Raw genomic sequence first — 19,177 nt, 5'->3', positions numbered from 1 at the left:
GTTATATAACCTCAAAATAAATATGAAAATTTCTCACAGCTTTAATTCATATTATAAAGGTTGGCTACCAAAGCAACTTTATATAGTTTTAAATAAAAATAAACTATCTTAAAGTTTCTGCTTTCCTGGAGGAAGTCAAACTATCTCTATTTGCAGATGACATGATACAAAAGCCTCCACTGAGAGACTATTGGAACTCATAAAAGAATTTGGTAAAGTGGCAGGATATAAAATTAACACACAAAATCAATAGCCTTTGTATGCACAGACAATGCCATAGCTGAGAATGAACTTCTAAGATCAATTGCATTCACAGTAGCTACAAAAAGAATTAAATTCCTTGGAATAAATTTAACCAAGGATGTCAAAGATCTCTGATGAAAATTATAAAACATTAATGAAAGAAATAAAATACGACATTTAAAAAATGGAAAAATCTCCCATGTTCATGTGGATGAATCAGTATCTCAAAATGTCGATACTACCAAAAGCAATTTATAGATTCAATGCGATGTCAATCAAAATACCAACAGCATTCTCAGATCTAGAAAAAATGATGCTAAAATTCATATGGAAACACAAGAGACCCTGAATAGCTAAAGCAATCTTATATAGCAAAAACAAAGCTGGAGGCATCACAATACCCAATTTGAATACATACTACAGGGAAGTTATAATCAAAACAGCCTGATACTGGTGCAAAAATAGACATGTAGATCAATGGAACAGAATAGAAACTCCAGAAATCAGTCCACACATCTACAACCAACTTATTTTTGAGAAAAGGACTAAAATCAATCCCTAGAGCAAGGAGTCTCTTCAACAGATTGTGCTGGGAAAACTGGATCTCTTTATGCAGAAATATGAAACAAGACCCCTACCCTACACCTTATACAAAAATCCACTCAAAATGGATCAAAGACCTAAATTTATTACCTGTTATCATCAAATTACTAGAGAACATTGGGGAAACCTTGCAAGACATTGGCAGAGGCAAAGACTTCTTGGAAAAGATCCCAGAAACACAGGCAATCAAAGCCAAAACTGACAAATGGGATTATGTCAAGCTGAGAAGCTTCTACACTGCAAAAGAAACACTCAGAAAAGTGAAGAGGCAACCGACAGAATGAGTGAATATATGTGCTAACCATGCAACTGATAAAAGGTTAATATCCAGATCTACAAAGAGCTCACGAAATTGAACAACAACAAAACTAACAATCCAGTTAAGAAATAGGCGAAGAATTTGAAGAGCCATTTTTCAAGAAAGGAAATTTTAGTGGCCAACAGATACTTGAAAAAATGCTTGGGATCACTAGCCATCAGGGAAATGCAAAATATAAACCACAATGAGGTTTCACCACACCCCAGTTAGAATGCCTCTAATATAGAAACCAACAAACAACAAATTCTGGTGAAGATATGGGAAAAAAGGGTAACCTAATCCACTGTTGGTGGGAATGTAAACTTGTGCAGCCACTATGGAAGACAGTATGGAGATACTTCAGAAGTTGGAATATAGACCTACTATATGACCAACCATCCCACTCCTGGAAATTTCCCCAAACCAAAAGCAATCAGCATATGAAAGAGTTATCTGTACCCCATGTTCATTGCAGTTCCATTCACAATAGCTAAAATATGGAATCAACCCAGATGTCCATCAACTGAAGACCAGGTAAAGAAATTATGATATATATATATATATATATATATATATGCTATGGAATACTACTCAGCTGTAAAAAAAATGAAATCCTATCTTTTGCAACAAAATGGATACAACTGGAAATCATTATACTTAGTGAAATAAGCCAATCCTTAAAAAGACAGATATTGGCCGGTGCCATGGCTCACTTGGCTAATCCTCCGTCTAGGCTGCCAGAACCCCAGGCTCTAGTCCCAGTTGGGGCACTGGGTACTAGTCCCAGTTGCTCCTCTTCTAGTCCAGCTCTCTGCCATGGCCCAGGAGGGCAGTGGAGGATGGCCCAAGTGCTTGCGTCCCTGTACCTGCATGGGGGACCGCGAGGAAGCACCTGGTTTCTGGCTTTGGATCGGCACAGCACCAGCCATAGCAGCCATTAGGGAAGTGAACCAATGAAAGGAAGACCTTTCTCTCTGTCTCTCTCACTGTCTATACCTCTACCTGTCAAAAAAAAAAAAAAAAAAAAGACATGTCATATGTTTTCCTTGACCAACTGTAATTAATAGAGAACCTAAAATGTAATGTATTGGGGTGAAATAGACATTTTGAGATCTGGTGATTGTTTATAGCCCTTGTCTCCTCTGTTGAAGAATAGTATTTTTTTTCTTCATACTATTTGTTGAACTCTTTTACTTAGTGTAGAGTTAACCTTATGATTATTAAGTAAACTGAAAGCAGATCTCTATAAAAATTGAGTGGAAATGGAAGAAGGAGAAGGAAGAAGTGTTGGGGCATTGGTGGGAGGGAGGGAAGTATCACTATGTTCCTACATCTGTACATATGAAATACATTAAATTCGTATAACTTAAATAAAATTAAAAGTATTTTCTGCTTTCCTAAGCCTTTGATTTTCTTTACCTTTTGTTAACAGTTGAGGTTTTTAAGAAGACAGGTACTTTGAACTCTGTTGAACTATAAATAAGGAATTTTAAACACTATTTGTGAATGTTGTCTTAAAAATACATTAAAGTGCTCGCTTCGGCAGCACATATACTAAAAATTGGAACGATACAGAGAAGATTAGCATGGCCCCTGCGCAAGGATGACACGCAAATTCGTGAAGTGTTCCATATTTTTAAGTGAATTGTTATAAATGCAAAGAGATGATAAAATATTAAAAAACATATTTTCTAAAAAAAATACATTAAAACAGATTGATACATAATTAAAGGATCAATGTGTTAGTGGTCATGGGAACAATTTTGCTTTCATCTAAATGAACACGTAGTATATGAATAATAAAGGAATATAACACTAAACCTAAATGATTTTTTTGAAGCTCACATAGAGTTCACTGTCTGATTTGATATATACAGTATTTGAAGGTGGCATTTGGGATCAGGGAACTGATCGGCAGGGAAGACCACCATCGCTAAATGTTAGCTGAACCTGCATTGTGGTTGTGTTCCACCCTTGTCTTTGAATTCCTTGGCTGAGACTATAGTCTGAGGCATTTGATAATATCCAGGCATGAATTGTAGCCTGCTCATTCATGTAACCATCTTTGAAATGTGAATTTTGATTTTAGATACCTTTTCCCAAACTAGTGAAATTCTCAAGATAAAAAGTTAGACTTCTACTCCTCAAAATCTTAAACTGGGTTTATTTCTGGATAAGATTAGAGGCTATTGCTATTTTCTCTAAACTTTCCATATTTTCCAAAGTCCCTGCAATGAACTTGTATTATTTTACCAAAGAAAAGCAGTTATTTCAAAATACATTTATTAGGCTTATAGTCTTCCCTGTATGGTTTCTGTACCACATGAATAAAAATAATCTAATCTACTTTTACAAATTTGACATTTATGATGAGTTTATAATTTGTATAATTTTGATGTATGTTTTGAAACTAGAGCCCATGTTTGTATTTTTACAGGTTTCATATTAACAGGCATAAATTAATGAAATTGTGTTAACTATTTGTAGGGAAATCTATGACTGTGGATTAAGAAATATGTAATAGGCAAGTTGATACAAAACAGAGCCCTGACACCTGTCTGAACTTTCCTTCTATCCCAACCTGTTTTCTCTCATATTTTTCATAGTATCTAGTTGTTTATGTCAAAAACTTGAGCATCATAATTGATTCCCCTTTACCCTTTCCTGTACATCCATCAACAAATCCTATTTTCTCTGCCTTTAAAACATATCTCATTCATGTCCACTTTTGGCAGTCAGCAGTTCCATAGCCCTGGCACAAGTGATGCCATCATTGGTCACCTGTTTGACCATGTAATCTCCCTCTGGTCTTCCTGTCCTATCTTACCAGACCTCTGCTTTGGCCCTGCCTTCTTCTTAGTTTACATACTGTATTATTCTGTCTGTATTCTCTACACTTTAGCCCCCTTAAATCTCTCTGTTTTTGTCAACATGTTAATCATTTTCCTACTTCAGGGTCTTACAGTGGCTGTACCCTTTACTTGGCTGGCTGTGTCTTCCCATGGGTGGCTCCTTCTCTTCCTGGAAGTCCCTCTTCCATCCCTTCCTTCCTTCAGGAAGTCTGAGCCACAGTCTGATCTAACATAGCCCATGTCTTCCCACAAGTCCTTTTTAATCATTTTGTTCTGATTCTTTCCTCTGTAGCACTTTGCACATCTTTAGTCACTTTTGCTTATTTATGTTCTGTTTTCTGCTAGAACAAAAGGTCTGTGATTTTAAGGAACTACCTGTCCTGTTCATCTGGCTTCCACATCAACAACTAGTAGCATATGTTGATCAAAACAAATTCAGAAACTGCAAAAGTTCAAAGAATTTTATTTGGAGTATTAGGAGTTGTAATTTGGGAAACACATATTCAGATAGCTCTATGTCAGTGTTCTAAAAGAAGGCAGGGAAATTAGGAACTTTTATTGAGCAGAAGGTGTTAATTTATTCTAAGATAGTATAAATTCTTTTGTAAGGACACATCTGTTGGAGCACTGCTATGTGACAGGGTTTATGTCACCAATAGAAGATAAAGAAAAGGATGTAAAGAAAAGTTAAAAATGTCCAGGAAAAGAGTCCGGGAGCCCCTTGGTATACATGTTGAGTTCTGGGGAATAATGTAATGATCTGTGTTAGCTGCATGTGGTCAGAATGTAACAAGTGTTTACATTCCTCTGTAGAAACTGGAATCTATTGTAAGTACTTCTGCTTTGCAGACCTACCAACTCCATTTTGAAAAACTCTTTTCTTTGTTGTTTTTATAACAATTTTCTTCTTATTTTCACACATAGTAGGTGCTCAATAAATAATCATACTTCAGGTTGGGCATTAGGCACAGCAATTAAGATGCCACTTGGGCCACCTGCATCCCATATTGCAATGCCTGGATTTCAGTCCAAGCTCTACTCCCAGTTATCGCTTCCTGCAGACACATTCCCTGGGAGGCATCAGTGATGGCTCAAGTAGTTGGGTCCCTGCCACCCACATAGGAGACCTGGATTGAGTTCTAGCTCCTGACTTTCACCTAGTCCTGGCTATGGCAGGCATTTAAGGAGTGAACCAGAAGATGGGACTGACTGCCTCCCTCCCACCCTCCCTCCCTTACTATACCCCTGTTTTTTGCCTTTCAAATATGTATGTAGGTAAATTTTTGAAAAAAGTAATTGTACTGGGGCCAGTAATGTGGTGCCGCAGGTTAAACCACTGCTTGCAACGTCAGCATTTCATATCGGAGTGCCAGTTTGACTTCTAGCTGCTTTGTTTCTGATACAGCTTCCTGCTAATGCACCCGGGAACTCATCAGAAGAAGGCTCAGGTGCTTGGACCCCTGTCACCAATGCGGGAGGCCCGAAAGGGTCCTGGCTTTGACCTGGCCCAGACTTGGCTGTTGCAGACATTTGGAGAGTGAACCAGCAGATGGTCACTCTCTCTCTCTCTCTTTCCTTCTTTCTGTCGTTATGCCTTTCAAATAAGTAAATAATGCTTAAAAATAGCTGTATTTAGGGCAGATGTTTCACCTACCAGTTAAGACTCTGCTCAGGATGCCTGCATCTTTTAGCAGAATGTCTGGGTTCCAGTCATAGCTCAACTTTTTTTTTTTTTTTTAAAGATTTATTTATTTATTTGAAAGTCAGAGTTATACAGAGAGAGGAGAGGCAGAGAGAGAGAGAGAGAAAGAGAGAGGTCCTTCATCCGATGGTTAACTCCCCAGTTGGCTGCAATGGCCGGAGCTGCACTGATCTGAAGCCAGGAGCCAGGAGCCAGGAGCTTCTTCTGGGTCTCCCACGCAGGTGCAGGGGCCCAAGGACTTGAGCCATCTTCTACTGCTTTCCCAGGCCACAGCAGAGAGCTGGATGGGAAGTGGAGCAGCCGGGTCTTGAACCGGCGCCCATATGGTGCTTCAGGCCAGGACGTTAACCCACTGCACCACAGCACCGGCCCCAATAGCTCCACTTTCAATCCCAGCTTCCTGCTGATGTGTACACTTGAAACATCAGATAATAGTTTAAGTGATTAAAGTCCCTGCTACCCATGTGGGAGACCTGGGTTCAGTTCCTGGCTCCTGCCTTTGGCCTGGCTCTGCCTCAGCTGTTGCAGGCATTTGGGGAATGAACCAATGTTTCTCTCTCTCTCAAATAAATAGATGAAATAATTGCACATTAAAATAATTTGTAATTGCATACATTTTTACACAGACCTTTATAATCCAACATTTTAAAATAAAAATGCAAACAGAAACCTTTCTTTTTCTTTAGCTAATAATGTATTTAGTTTTTCCCTCAGAGTGCTCCTGCCTATCTAGCACATTTTGTAGCAAATTGGTAGTGAAGAGGAGGCAGCTATCATGCCCTTTGACAGATAAGAAACTTGTCTGTCTGATTAAATGACTCATGTAAATTCATATGCTGGTAAGTGATAGAGTAGAAATTATAGAAGCTTTGGTATCTTTTAAATAGAACACTCTTTTGCAAAAGAGAGCTCAAGGCATTCACAGGTCACACAGCTGGAGTCTTGAAAAAAAGAATGGGATCTAGAGAAAGAATAAAACAAAGTAAAATGAAATAATAAGTAAAAAGAATAAAATGCTCTTGAGTTGCTTCCAGGGGGTCACCTTTCATTGCTGCATGTAATTCTTCTGCAGTTAGGGAAATACATATCTCTTTTTATTAAAAATTGTGAGTTGATGTTTAAAAATACAGATTACTTATTTCACATCTTTTAGTATGGTGATGCGAATTCTTTATGTTCCATAGCATTTATGTTTTTATAAAAAAAGATTTTAAATATGCCTTTTTTTGCTTTCCAGCTAACATGCTTTTAAACACCAGTTTAGCTATTTACATATACAGAGGTATCCATAACATTCATAAGAAATGTTACATGAGCTTTGTGGTCTCTAGACATCACCTCTTTGACTCTGTGTTGCTAGGGGCTTTCATTAGTATTCCATGGAGCCTGGGTTGCCATAGAAAATGTGTGGTTGTAGAGGAGTTACCATGGCAACAGTCCACCATTATGTATTTCTCAATATCAGCTAGCTGGGGATGATAGTGAGTCTGAATGATATTTATTTAGGAATCCAATCATGAAAATTGAAACAAACAGGATGTCTTAATATCATTGTTATCTCCAGCCAATATTTTTAAAGATTTATTTATTTAAATAAATTAAACACAAATAAAAGTATTTTTCCAAAGCTAGATTTAGTAGCTATTTAACTTGATTTGTGGAGATGCTAAAATTTTTAATTGCCTTAAGCATTTGACATGCACGTAAACTCTCATGCAATAAAAGTGCCATGTCAATTAAGCCTAAGTTTTGTTTTAACGGTTGCCTTTAGACCTTGAACAAAAGCAATTCAGGTACATGTGAGAAGACAAAAAGGAAGAAGAGTATTTTTCATCTTTGAAATGCAGCTCAGAAATAAGGAAAGGAAACCACCTGGCGACTCATTGCACCATGTAGCTTTTCAAAAGAAAAAAGGAAACCAGAGAAACTATTTGCAATAAAATGGCAAATCCCTGGGTAGAAGAGAAATTTTAAATATGTGATTTGAAAACATTTTGATATATCCAAAGCTTTAGCGAACACTTTGAAATTCCTAACCAGTTAGAAACATTAGGCATAATATGTCAGTTTTCTACAAATAACCTTCTTTATTTTTACCTTCTTAGAGTGACAAACCATTATTTTGTCACAGAAGTAAGTAGAAAAACTGTTATGACAACAATTCAGCAAATTAGGTCTGTGTGTATTAGGGATTCAAAAAAGAATGAGTTTTAAATTTTATAAATTTTTTGTGATCTGGCTTAATTTAAAAATGTTTATTTTTTTCATGTATTTTCATGTACTTGAAAGGCAGAGAGAGAGAGAGAGAGAGACCTTGCCTCTGCTGGTTTGTTCCCCGGATGTCCACAACTGGTAGGGATGGGTCAGACCAAAGGCAGGAGCCTGGAATTCTGTCCAGGTCTCTCACATAGGTGGCAAGTCCAAGCTGCCTCCAAGGATGCATTAAGAGGAAGCTGGATTAGGAGTGGAGTGGCGGCGACTCAAACTGGCATTCTCCTATGGGATGTGGTCCTCCCACGAGGCAACTTAACCTGCTGTGCCACAATCCCCTCTCCCCAATTTTTAATTTTTAATTGCTAGTCCTCCTCTAAAGATGTGGAGAGCATAATGTTTGGGCTCTGTGCTTTTGTTTTCTTGAAGCTATGTAGTCTGGGAGCTCTTCACCCATCTTCCCCTGAACCTGGGTTTTCTCCCAGGACATGCACAGACATCGCAGGCAACAGCAGAGTAGAGGGTCATGGAGCACTAGGGGACCATAATCCAGCACTTGAGAGGGCGAGTGAGCATGTCCATTGCTCCTGGGATCATGGGTAAAGGCAAACGGTGCTTTATCAGGTGCAGCTTACATGATGGAGGCATGCTGAACTCAACATGCAACATTTAAAAAGCTGACCTTCTACTCCATGGTGTTACCAAGTAATCCTTTGGTAAGGAGTAGCTTCAGCAGTGGGTTAAAGCCCTGGCCTGGGGTGCCGGCATCCCATATGGGTGCCGGTTCTAGTCTGGGCTGCTCCTCTTCCAATGCAGCTCTCTGCTATGGCCTGGGAAAGCAATAGAAGATGGCCCAAGTGCTTGGGGCCCTGCACCCATATGGGAGACCCGCAGGAAGCTCCTGGCTCCTGGCTTCGGATTAGCTCAGCTCTGGCCATTGCAGCCAATTGGGGGATGAACCAGCGGATAGAAGACCTCTCTCTCTGTTTCTGCCTCTTTCTGTAACTCTGTCCTTCAAATAAATAAAAAATAAATCTTATAAAAAAAAAAGTTGAGTAGAGTGCCATAAATTGCCATGCTACAGGGTTCTCAAACCATGATGATCACCCATAAATGGCATTGGACACATAGTCTTTAGAATCCTACATATAAGGAAATTCATAACTAATGACTGTTACCAATCCAGAATGGAAATATCGATCTTAGGAAAGGAATACAATGAAATCCTTGGCATTTGGTGAATCAGGGATTTATTGCTGAGCATGCGTTCTAAGTATGTAGATTTCCTCTGCTACAGAATATCTCAGAGCTTTGGGCAACAGAATGTTTTGGATAAAAGTATGAACTATGGAGTTAGACTACCTGATGTGAATCTTAACTTGATCATTGATGAGCTCTAGGATCTTAGAGAAATCAATTAAGCTCTCTGAGCCTCAATTTCCTTTTCCCATAAGAGAAATAATAATAATAACTATCTCATGGGTTGTTATGAGGATTAAGTTGATTTACATTTGTGAAGTGCTTTTAACTAGGCCTGACACATAGAAAGTGCTAACCAAATATGTGTTAATTAAGGGAATTAAAGTAGAGAGGTTGGAGTTCAGAGGTACCCAGATGATGATAGCTGATTAAAGAGCAAGGTTCTGACCAGATCAAAGATTAATTCATTTCAAAGAAATTAAATAAATAGTGTCATAATTAGCTTTTTTTTTTTTTCAGATCTAAAATTGCATGTGAGACACTGACATAACATCAGTAACCTTTTACACAACAACATTCCATCTGTGTGCAGCACTACTCAACAAGCGTTCACTAATTGATTGTTATGATCTTTAGTCCCTGTATAGAAGTTTCTGGCAGCAGAATACAGGTGACTATTTTTTTTTTAAATGATAGGAGATAATGAGACTAAATAGAATTTGTTATCATGATGTATTACCCTACCCACATTCATTTTCCTTTGATGGGTTTTGTATCAATACATAACTGAAAAATTAAATAGAAGATAGAGTTCTTTCTAAAAATTGTAGTTTAATTTGTTAAATAATTTCTTACTAAAATTCCTTTAATGGTAATGAATCAAGTGGTTTTTTTTTTTTAAAGATTTATTTAATTGAAAGGCAGAGTGATGGGGGCTGAGAGAGAGAGAGAGAGAGATTGATCTTCCCTCTGCTGTTTCATTCTGCAAATGACCCCCATGGCTGGGACTGAAGCAGGTCCAAGCCAGGAGTCTTGAACTCCATTTGAGTTCCCCAAGTGGGTAACTGTTGACTAAGTATTTGGGCACTTGTCTGCTGCTTTCACAGGTGCCTTAGCAGGAAGTTGAATTAGAAGCAGAGAAGTGGAGACTTGAACTAGCACTCAGGTATGGGATGCTAGTGTAGGAAGCAGCTGCTTAACCCACTGTGCCACAACAGCAGCCCTGGGTGTTCTATGATTAATTAGATATCACATATAGTCCACAGCTCTAATTTAAACTTTTGTTTCTTTTCTTGTGTGACCCTGTATTGAATAAACTATTTTTCATTCACCATTTAGCATTTTTTCTGTCTTTAAATCCATGCTTCTCTTCTTAAATTTGGTAAGCCTCAGCACTTTTTTTCTCCTGTGCCCTATCTTTTGCAGGATTTTAATTTCTCTCATCTCATTGCATGGCTCCACTTTTACTTTTATGTGGATGTATTAGTCAGCTTTTCACGACTATTGCAAAATACCTGAACAGGCAACCTGTGAAAGAAGAAGGCTGATTTTGGCTCACAATTTTGGAGGTTCACAGTCCAAGATCAAGCAGGCCCCATTGTCTTGGCCATCTGATGAGACTGGAGGCTGGCAATGGCTGAGGGTTTGTGGGTGAATGTTGTGGGTGAGCCAGAAAGAAGAAAGAGAAGCTAGACCCAGTTCAACTTGTATAACCAAGTCTCTCATGAGAATCCCAGGGAATACCCCCAGAGGCCCAAGCACTTTTCTACTAGGCCCATACCAAACACCATAATTGGATTCAGTTTCCATACTTGTTAGTATCATTAACTTATATATCTGGGGATTAAACATCTGTGAGTTGGGGAACCTTATTCTACTCAAACCATCTCAATAGCAGTCTTTGAAAACCATCCTGTCCCCAACCCAATTTTTCTTTCAGTCGGCCCTCATTTTGTACACTAGTATTTCCACTGGAGCACCGTTATAAGTTCAAAAAGATGTATAGCCACAAGGCCTCTGTACCTATTAACCCAGCCATATTCAACTTCTTAACTGTTTACCCTGTCTTAAATTTATCAGGGTGATAGCACCTCCCAGGATCCAAAGTGAAATATTTTTGAGAGTTTGTGAATTCAGTATAGCTAACAATAGACCCTTATAGTGCTTTAATGCAAAGAGTGTTAACTACCTGGCTTTGAGTAGAATTTCTAAGGTCCTCTTGGATGGGAAAAAAAGATTACTTCTTTTCAGCAATTTCTAAATCAAAATTTAGCTTTTTCTTTAATTATGAATATCAGTAAGAAACCACTTTTCCTACTTAATTATAGTCATTGAAGATATCTTTAAGTGTGATTTATGCTCAAACTACTTACAAACTTTAGTTATGAGACCTACTACTGGATCATACAATTTAATGTATAAATAAATAAGCACATATATTATCCCAAATTTGTTTTCAAACACATTTTGATAATCCTATTTCATACAATTTGGTTTCCTCTACAATTCTCTTTTATTTTATGCCTTTAACAATATTGTTTAGAGAAGGGTTCCAGAGGCTTTGTAAGTTTCCCATCATCCAAAGATGATAGAAGAACCATGAGCTTCCTTTGACATGAGCTAACATAAAAGTAAACAGGCAGGGGCCAGTGCTGTGGCATAGTAGGTTAAGCTTCCGCCTGTGGCCCTCGGATCCCATATGGGTGCTGGTTTGTGTCCCAGTTGCTCCACTTCTGATCTATCTCCCTGCTAATGTTCCTGAAAAGCAAGAGAAGATGGCCCAAGCCCCCATGTGGGAGACCTGGAAGAAGCTCCTGGCTTCAGATGGGCCCAGCTCCTGCCGTTGCGGCCATTTGGGGAGTGAACCAGCAGATGGAAGACCTCTCTCTCTGTCTCTCTTTCTCTCTCTCTAACTCTACCTCTCAAGTAAATAAATCTAAAAAAAAAAAAGACATGACTGAGATGTGCAATTCGGGACATGCTCAAGCTGACTTACCTCAAACGGTAGAGTTAGAAACATACCAGGGGATTCCAATTCAGTCCCATCAAGGTGGCATGTACCAATGCCATCTCACCAGTCCAAGTGATCAATTTCTGTTCACAATTGATCATAATGATAGGTCTAAGAGTCAAAGGGATCACATAAACAAGACTAGTGTATGCAAATACTAACTGATAGAATCAAAAAGGGAGAGAACGATCCATCATGGGAAGTGGGATACACAGCAGACTCATAGAATGGCAGATGTCCTAAACAGCACTCTGGCCTCAGAATCAGCCCTTAAGGCATGCAGATCCAGCTGAAAAGCCCATGAGAGTATTTCAGGCATGGAAAGCCAAGACGCTCTGGCAAAAAAAAAAAAAAAAAAAAAAAAAAAAAACCTAAATGAAAGAACTCAGCGAGTGAGATCCCAGTGGAAAGAACAGGTCATCAAAGAAGGAGGTACCTTTCTCTGAAGGGAGGAGAGAACTTCCACTTTGACCATGGCCCTGTCTAAAAATTATCAGAGTCGGTGAACTCAGGGGGCTTCCATAGCGTTGGCAGCTCATGACAAGAGCCTAGGGTGATTACTGAGGCCATAAACAAGAGTGTCAATTTGTTAAGTCAACAACAGGAGTCACTGTGCACTTACTCCTCATGTAGGATCTTTGTCCTTAGTGTGCTGTACATTGAGATTTAATGCTATAACTAGTACTCAAACAGTATTTTTCACTTTATGTTTCTGTGTGGGAGCAAACTGTTGAAATCTTTACTTAATGTATGCTAAACTGATCTTCTGTATATAAAGAGAAATGAAAATGAATCTTGATGTGAATGGAAGGGGAGAGGGAGTGGGAATGGGGAAGGATGCGGGTGGGAGAGACGTTATTGGGGGGAAGCCATTGTAATCCATAAGCTGTACTTTGGAAATTTATATTCATTAAATAAAAGTTAAAAAAAAAGACATGACTGGACACCAAGTAAAATTTTATGAAAAAAGTTGACAGGCATTTTAAATTTTGGATAGTATTTCACATTTTTTTTTGTTTATTTATTCAGCATTTTAAAAATAGGTGCTTAGGGGCTAGCGCTGTGGCTCAGCAGGATAAAGCCCCGGCCTGAAGTGCTGGCATCCCATATGGGCGCCGGTTCTAGTCCTGGCTGCTCCTCTTCCGATCCAGCTCCATGCTATAGCCTGGGAAAGCAGTGGAAGATGGCCCAAGGGCTTGGGCTCCTGTACCCATGTGGGAGACCCGGAGGAAGCTCCTGGCTTCAGATTGGTGCAGCCCCGGCCATTGCACCCATCTGGGGAGTGAACCAGTGGATGGAAAACCTCTATCTCTGTTTCTACCTCTCTCTGTAACTCTTTCAAATAAATAAAATAAAATCTTTAAAAAAAGGTGCTTATTTCCCAGATGTTATCTTAACTAATACTTCATCTCTTTTTTTAAGGAAAAAAGTCACATTTTGTCACCATTTTATAAGAACCATAAATTCTTTTGAAAGTCTTAAAATCTTTGAAGACTTAAAAGTGTTTTGAAAATCTTTTAATATAGCAAAAGTATATAAATTAAAAAAGAACAAAAGCTAAGAAGATGAATTGTGTTCCTTTCTAGTATGATGGCAAGTAAAATAAATGGGAAAAAATGGAGACAGGAAGTAAGGGGAAGATGAGCCTGGTATAGTCAGAGACCTGACTGAGTACATTGTCCTTAATGGTCCTAACATGTATGTTAAGTCTTTTCAGACATAGATTGATCTTAATCATCTATAGTCACAAAGCAGGATGTCCTCAAGTTCTTTGGGTCATTTGTGGGTTTTAATTATTTTTAAAAAAGATTATTTATTTGAGAGTCAGAGTTACACAGAGAGAGAAGGAGAGGCAGAAAGAGAGAGAGAGAGAGAGAGAGAGGTCTTCCATCCGCTGGTTCACTCCCCAGACAGCTGCAATGGCTGGAGCTGTGCTGATCCAAAGCCAGGAGCCAGGAGCCTCCTCCAGGTCTTCCACTTGGGTGCAGGGGCCCAAGCACTTGGATCATCTTCCACTGCCTTCCCAGGCCATAGCAAAGAGCTGGATTAGAAGTGGAACAGCTGGGACTTGAACCGGCGCCCATATGGGATGCCGGTGCTGCAGGCGGCGGCATTACCCACTACGCCACAGTGCCAGCCCCTTAATTAATTATTATTTTTACTCTTGATCTCCATTATCTTGGATAATCACATCTTTTCTAAATAAAGTTAGGGGCTGGCCGCCTGCAAGGGTGGCATCCCATATGAGTGCTGTTTTGTGTGTGTGCTACACCACGCCAGTTCAACTCCCTGCTAATGCTCCTGGGAAAGCAATGGAAGATGACCTTGAACCCCTGGACCCTTGGGAGACCTGGAAGAAGCTCCTGGATCCTAGCTTTGGCTTTTCCCAGTGCTAGCCATTGCCGTCATCTGGGGAGTGAACCAGTGGATGGAAGAAATCTTTCTCTCTTTGTAACTCTGCCTTTTAAATAAATGTCTTTTTTTTTTTTAAATAAAGAAATTAGCTCAGGGAAGTAACTTGAATTGAATTATATTTACTTTCTTTTTCTTTTTAATTTTTGAAGATCGATTTATTTATTTGAAAGGCAGAGTTACAGAGAGGCAGAGGCAGAGAGAGGGAGAGATCTTCCATCTACTGGTTCACTCCCCAAATGACCGCAACAGCTCGAGCTGCGCTGTTCTGAAGCCAGGAGCCAGGAGCCTCCTCCAGGTCTCCCATGTGGGTGCAAGGACCCAAGCACTTGGGATATCTTCCACTGCTTTCCTAGGCTATAGCAGAGAGCTGGATCAGAAGTGGAGCAGCTGGGACTAGAACCAGTGCCCATATGGGATGCCGGCACTGTAGGCAGTGGCTTTACCTGCTATGCCACAGCACCGGCCCTGTATTTACTTTCTTATGATTTGGATATCTATTGCTACATAGCAAACCCACCGAGACCATAGCAGCTTAACCAGTGGTGCATTCTTCTCTCTCACAGCTGGCTCTGTGAAGTCTTGCCTGGGGTTCCTTTGTGTGCTTGCAGCTGTCGAAAGGCTGCACTGTTCTGCATGCCCAAGGTGGCCTCCTCACTCCCAGTGTTCCCCTTTGTGGTCTCTCTCTCAGCATAGTAGCCTGGACTGTCTTGTATAGTGGCTTATGCTACCAAGAGGCAGGGAGTGGGACCTGCCACTCCCTAAAGGCCAGGATCACAGTGGAGACAGCATCACTGATGCTCTGTTCTCTCCATCAGAAGATATTCCAAGAGGGGAAGGAATCTCCGTGGTGGTGCTGACCTGTTTTTCCAGGAAGAGATGGGACTAAAGTCATTTGCATTCTTCACTTTCCCCAGTTCACTTCGTTTTCCTCCCCAAACTAGGCAATCTGTCTGATTTTCTTTTTTTCATAGTTTAATTGATTTTTCCCCAGATTAACTCCTTTTAGTTCCTTAGATCTGGTTAGTTGTCTTTGCATTTTTATTTGCTTATTTATGTTGATTAGCATTCTACCATTCATACCTCTTCAGTTCCACTACTGTGTTTTAAGCTATCATGACTTTTTCACATATCGATGTGGAGGGTTTCCTATGCATTGTCAGTTTGGGAATCCCCAAGAACACCTTTGTTTCTAGTATAGCTACAAGTTCATGAATTCCCAAGGTCACTCTTAGGTTTATAATTGGCTAGAAAGACTCCCAGAACTCTGAGAGCTGTTAAACTCAGTTATGGTTTGTTGTAGCAATAGGGTATAGCCTGCAGTCAGACAAGGGAAGAGGAACATAGGCCAGGGTCCAAGGAAGTTCCAAGTTTTGAGCCCCCATTGTCGTCTCCCAGTGGAGTTATGGGGATAACACCACTTTTCCAAAGAGTGCACACACACACACACACACACACAGTATTGCCAGCCAGCCAGGGACTGAACTAGGGTTGGTGTCCAGAATTTTTTGTGATGTTTGGTCACACAGGCTTGGTTGATCCCACAAATAATGTTGACAACTTGCATGGTTAACCTTCACCTGCATTCCCTCCATAGATCAAGCTGACAGCACATGGCCACAGGTACCTATCATAAGGCTTCTTCTTCTTTTTTTATTTAATAAATGTGAATTTACAAAGTGCAACTTTTGTATTGTTGTGGCTCCCCCCCCAACCTCCCTCCCTCCTGCGGCCTTCACCTCTCCCACTCCCTCTCCCATCCCGCCCTTCATTGAGTTTCATTTTCAATCACCTTCATATACAGAAGATCAACTTAGTATATACTAAGAAAGGATTTCAACAGGCTGAACTCACACAACCGCACAAGGTATAGAGTATTGTTCGACTAGTAGTGTTGTTTTTAAGTTTCATAGTAGAAAACATTAAGGACAGAAACCCTACGTGGGGAGCATGTACCCAGTGACTCCTGTTGTTGATTTAACAATTGGCACTCTTATTTATGACATCAGCAATCACCCGAGACTCTTGCTATGAGCTGTCTAGGCTATGGAAGCCCCTTGAGTTCACTGACTCTGAACTTGTTTAGTCAAGGCCATATCACAGTGGAGGTTCCTTCCTCCCTTCAGAGAAAGGCGCCTCTCTCCTTGATGGCCTGTTCCTTCTGCTGGGGTCTTGTTCACCAGGATCTTTCATTTAGATTGTTCTTTGCTACCGTGTCATGGCTTCCCATGCAAAAGGCTCATTCTTAGCATTATCTGTGAGGTGTGGCCCAAGTCCCAAAGCAAACATAGACCCTCTTATCACATGGGATATTCCAGGGATTTGGCAATCACCTCCCAGGAGCTAAAGGCCAAGGCTGTGACTCTCTCTCTCTCTTTTTTTCTTTTTTTGTAAGATTTATTTATTTGAAAGTCAGAATTATAGGGAGGGAGAGGCAGAGAGAGACAAAGAGGTCTTCCATCTACTGGTTCATTCCCCAGATGGCCACAATGGCCAGTGCTGGACCAGGCTGAAGCCAGGAGCTAGGAGCTTCATCCAGGTCTCCCATGTGGGTGTAGGGGCCTAAGGATTTGGGCTGTTCACTGCTTTTCCTAGCAGAGAGCTGGATTGGAAGAGGAGCAGCCAGGATTATTAGAACTGGCGCCCATATGGGATTCCGGCGCTGCAGGCAGCTGCTTTACCCGCTAGGCCACAGCACCAGCCCCTGATATCTTCTTAAAATATTTAGTTCCTATGTTCTAGATTTTCCACATGGTTTACATTCTAAATATTCTCATTTTCCATCTCTCTCCATTGCTCTCTCCCTCCCACCCCTCCCTCTCCCTTCTCTCTTTCTCTCGCTCTCTCTTCCCCATCCTCCCCCATATACCAGTACATTATGTTTTTCTACCCGGTTGGTCTTTACCTTTGATGTCTATTCAACTTGCAATACTGTTGCCAATTTAAAACCTAACCCACTATCATAAAACCTTAAATGTTTAAAATAAATGTATTTGAATCCTCTTTGGACATCTGTCTTTGTACATGTCTGTGTCAGTACTTACTGCAATCTGCCTTGCATTTTATTTGAAAGGTGGAGAGAGACAGAGGGAGATGGACAGGGAGAGCTCTTTCACCTGCTGGTTCACTTCTAAAATGCCCGCAGTGACCAGGTCTGGGCCAGGTGAAGCCAGGAGCCTTAAACTCCTTCCAGTCTCCCCTGTGGCTGGCAGGAACCCAACTACTTGAGCCATTGCTGCTGCCTCCCAGGGTACACATTAGCAGAAGTGAGTCGGAAGTGAAGGCTCCAGGACTTCACTCCAGAACCACACTGGAATCAGGCACTCCAATAGGGGATGTGGGCATCCCAGGTCTTAGGCATCCCTGAGGTTATTTTGGTACCTGTCTTACTCTCTTCATTAGACAGTAAACTTCTTACGAGTAAGCATTGTAGTTTTGCCCTCTTCATTTTCCCTGTAAAGGTCAAGATGATGCTTGGAATATGGAAGGGACAGAATATATGAACACTTTAATCCCTCCCTCTTCAGGGAAAGATACAACAAGTGTTTCATGTCAGAAGTACAGTGTCCTTAAGGTGGTGGCTTCTCTGTTGTACATATGCACCAAAGGAATAGTATAGGTATTAGGCCCTCAGTGGTGCATGGTGGGCTGCAGGGGGTGGGTGGAGGTTCTTTTGAGAATTTTGCAGTACTCTAAACAGCTGAGTTCACATGAGCAGTTAAAGGCCTGCATTGTGGTTTTTGGTCAGTCTGCAGCATTTGGCAGTAAATACAGATCAGTAATTTTGGGGAATCTTACCTAAAGCTCTGACTGGGTCCTATTGATCCTAATGTGAAAAATCATCTGATAAGACTTACTTTAGTTCTCTGTCTTTTCCTCTTTCTCATGTTCAGTCCCTTCCTCCCACCTCCCTTCCTTGCCAGCATTCCAGTATGCATTACTCTAAGATAATTCTTCTAATGTATTCATACCCATAATGAGCCAGCATGTATTTTTTCAGATACTCTGTCAGGGATAGGAGATACAGTGGTGAACAGAAATAACTCATGTCCTCAGTTTCTCCTTTGGAACTGATTTTAGAAGCCTCAGGCATATATTTTTTTGTTAACCTTCAACTTACTGATTTCCCTAAGTATGTTTGTGAAACGGGAGAGCTAAGTTGATAACACCTGCAGCAGCTACTGTTCACTGAGCACTTGTGCTAAGCATTCTACATTTCTCACCTCATTTCATCTAGCAACCCTCTGGGTAGCAGCATAACCATCACTGAGGCGATGTCTCAGGTTTACCTATTCTAGAACTTGTGCCTATACCACTGCGTGATACATTACTGCTAATTGAGTATGCTATTGGTGCCATTTTGTGGCAGTTGACTTTGTCCAGCTAATGATCAAACATAGCTGTTGTCTATGTTAAAATTCACACTTTAACTTGCTACCGTATTAGTGGTTTGTTAAATGGATCAAACCTGTTACTGGTGCCTAGGTAGTAGTACTTTGTTTTTTTTTTTTTTTAAATTACTTTAGTATTATTTTTCCAATATCATTTTCTTCTTTTCTCCTCTTCAGTTTTGTTGCTCAGTAAGCATGATGTATTTTTTAAAAGATTTATTTATTTATTTGAAAGTCAGTTACACAGAGAGAGAA

General features: G+C 40.3%; 1 protein-coding gene and 1 non-coding gene across 3 annotated transcripts in view; both read left to right on the top strand.

Moving 5' to 3' along the window:
* Nucleotides 1-19,177, top strand: part of ANK3 (ankyrin 3) — a 712,348-nt gene that overhangs the window by 89,385 nt on the left and 603,786 nt on the right. The window lies entirely within an intron of this gene.
* On the top strand, nt 2,675-2,782 carry LOC127484312 (U6 spliceosomal RNA). Its single transcript, XR_007911181.2, has one exon. It is a non-coding gene; the product is annotated as a U6 spliceosomal RNA (small nuclear RNA).

Source organism: Oryctolagus cuniculus, chromosome 15, assembly GCF_051225735.1.
Source record: "Oryctolagus cuniculus isolate XC-2025 breed Fujian yellow rabbit chromosome 15, ASM5122573v1, whole genome shotgun sequence".
In the NCBI taxonomy this organism is placed as follows: domain Eukaryota; kingdom Metazoa; phylum Chordata; class Mammalia; order Lagomorpha; family Leporidae; genus Oryctolagus; species Oryctolagus cuniculus.
The sequence above is the reverse complement of the archived record's forward strand: the minus strand, read 5'-3'. Positions and strand labels throughout refer to the sequence as shown.